Genomic DNA, 2,745 nt, shown 5'->3' with positions numbered 1-2,745 from the left:
TCTACGGGCTAGGGCAATGAAGCGTGCCGCGATCTCCATAATCGCGGGGGGAAAAAAAAAAAGGAAAACAAAAAAACTTTCAAAACAAAAACACGGGGAGAAGGGATGCCCCTTACTTTCGGTTATCGGTGCTGTCTTCTGTCACGGTGTGCCTACGGTGAGGAGCGAGGAACAAGGAGTGAGGAAGGAGGAGAACGCAGGAGAATCATAATCAACAGTCTTTATTGACATCTAGGAAATCACACGTAGGACACGGATCGACGTTCAAGACAGCACACTGGACATGGAAACACACAGGGCTTAAATCATGGGACTAATCAAGGAATAGACGAGACACACCTGGAACTAATGAACAAGATGACATGAGGGAAAACACAGCTGGAAACAAATGATGAACTAATAGGACAGGAACGGGAAGGACCAAATATAGGCAAAGAGGAACACAGGGGAAAACCCAGGACATGGAGAACGTGGGGGAGGAGAACACACACAGACAGTCTAACGAGTGTGACAGTTTACATGAAATAAGCTGGCCCCTGAGCAGGTTTAAGCTTACGGACCTGTTGCTATGACAGCAAGTCCAGGATGAACTTCGAAGATCCAAATAATCCAAGATCATGCCAAATCGTCAACAATCAAATCCAGCTAACTGAGTTAGCGACATACGGGCCCCTGTTTACTCTGATACCAAAGTCTGATTTGTTCAAGTTCATGTAGCTGCACAAACCAAGGGTGCTTCAACTCGCCAAAAGGGGAGGAGCCGACCTCTATTTAAGTCAGCTCTGAGCGCCATTTCGTCAGAATTTTTTTTCCTTCAGCGACGAAGATCATCTCCTCGCTGACTCTACAAGCAAGAAGCCAAAGAAGGAAGAAGCTTAGCTCAGCGTGTTGCTCGCTGCCGTAGAAGGAGCCCCTGGCAGCGGAAGAAGCCACAAGCCTTCCTCTGTGACCATCTGGCACATCTATGAGAACATTTCTGAGCAAATTTCCAGCAACGTTGCTGCATATGTTGTGCCGCGAGTGTGGCTCTTGCAGGGAACCCCTGCACAATGCAGATGAGCAATGTGAGTGCTTCACTTGTCGGGGTAGTTCCCACGCAGAGGCCGCGCTCACTGAGACGGCATGCTCTCACTGCGAGAGCATGAGTCTCGCCCTTCCCTGCTTTCCTCTTTTAATGAAGACAGCACTCTCTGTTCTGCCCTCCCATTTCCTCTCTCCCCTAGGAGAAAGAAACAGCGGAGCAGTGAGGCTTTAACACTGGCATCACATGGGCACAGCTCCTGTGTACATCACTCTCCCCCAAGCCTCAATTTGCCTGTGTGCTTCACACTTGAGGATCAACGCCCCTTGTCTGCTGTGAGCGGCTTGATTTCCTTCGGCGCATCTGAGGAGGAAGCCGTTGTTGATGACTCCATATCATTAAAGGCTTCAGATGCTGAAGAGTGGGCGTGTTCCGGCGAAGAGCCTGAAACCCCACTTCTGACACAGACAACACGGCCCAGCGTGGACAGCGAACAGATCAGCATTCTAACTAAGGCTGTGGAGGATCTCGGCCTGGCTTGGATGGCTCTGGAAGAGCCCATCCACGGCCTCCTTGACGAGTGGTACCTGAAGGGACCCGGTCAACATTCCGCCAACAGCCCACTCCATTCCTGCCATCAGTTCACGAGGAAATCAGCAGGAAGTGGCGCGCCCCCTACATGGAGTGTGTTAATCCCTCTACCTCCACCACTCTCACCACGCTGAAGAAAGAGGTAATAGCAAGCTCCCCCTCTGGAAGAGGAGGTCGCTGTGCATCTGTGCCCTCCATCGGCCCTGGGGTTGAAAGACCATGCAACGCATCCATCTAAGCCCTGCAGAATTACCTCAGCCCTAGCAAACAGGGCTTATTCAGTAGTTGGCCAGGCTGGCTCAGCGCTTCACAGGCCATGCAACGCATCCATCTAAGCCCTGCAGAACTACCTCAGCCCTAGCAAACAGGGCTTATTCAGTAGTTGGCCAGGCTGGCTCAGCGCTTCACATGATGGCGGTGCTTCAAGTGTCCCAGGCAAAACTTCTCTGCACCATTGATGAGTCCAACGAGAGTTCTGATGCCTTTAGAGAGCTGCACACAGTGACTGACCTGGCTCTGCGCTCTACTAATGCCGCTGTGCAGGCGATCGGCAAAGGCCATGGCCCTTTCGCTGAATTTGACAGAGATCAGACGTCCCTGCCCTGCAGGCACAGATTTTATCTGCTTAATTATACCTAATCACTTTTGTAAGTGGAGAGGGTGATGTTATGTAGTCCTCCGCCTAAACGGCTTGGGTCTCATTATTGGTTCATTCTTACAGGAGCCCTCAGTACGAGTACCCGAGGGCTGGTTTTCGTAGAGCGGCCTCGTTCTGCTCTTGCTTATAGCACGAATTCCCCATAAGCGTGTCAACACAATGGGAGAAACTGTTTGAAAGGGAACATTCCGGTTACTAATGTAAGGGAAACAGGTCAATTTAGCTCGAAGGGAATAATTTACGTTTTAATAGGGAATTTGGACAGAATCACTGTTTTACGGCTGATCACTGAGTCGGCCAGCGATTCATTGAACGAGCCGTATAACATCAACTCTGCAATGGATATTAAAATCCAAAATATAGTGAAAACACTATTAATTAGCACAGTAACAAGATCGTCAGTTTAAGACTTAACCTGTAAGCACAAAACACAAGATACTTCTCTTTTCAATATCTTTGACCATTAATCTTGATT

General features: G+C 49.5%; 1 pseudogene; it reads left to right on the top strand.

Annotated features, from left to right (window-relative positions):
* Positions 1–1,746, top strand: part of LOC107733407 (uncharacterized) — an 8,767-nt pseudogene extending 7,021 nt beyond the window's left edge.
* Positions 1,747–2,745: the final 999 nt, after the last annotated feature.

The sequence above is a fragment of the Sinocyclocheilus rhinocerous genome, unplaced genomic scaffold (genome assembly GCF_001515625.1).
Source record: "Sinocyclocheilus rhinocerous isolate Xijiao unplaced genomic scaffold, SAMN03320098_v1.1 scaffold460, whole genome shotgun sequence".
In the NCBI taxonomy this organism is placed as follows: Eukaryota; Metazoa; Chordata; class Actinopteri; order Cypriniformes; family Cyprinidae; genus Sinocyclocheilus; species Sinocyclocheilus rhinocerous.
Note: the sequence above shows the minus strand (reverse complement) of the source record. Positions and strands in the feature narration are given on the sequence as shown.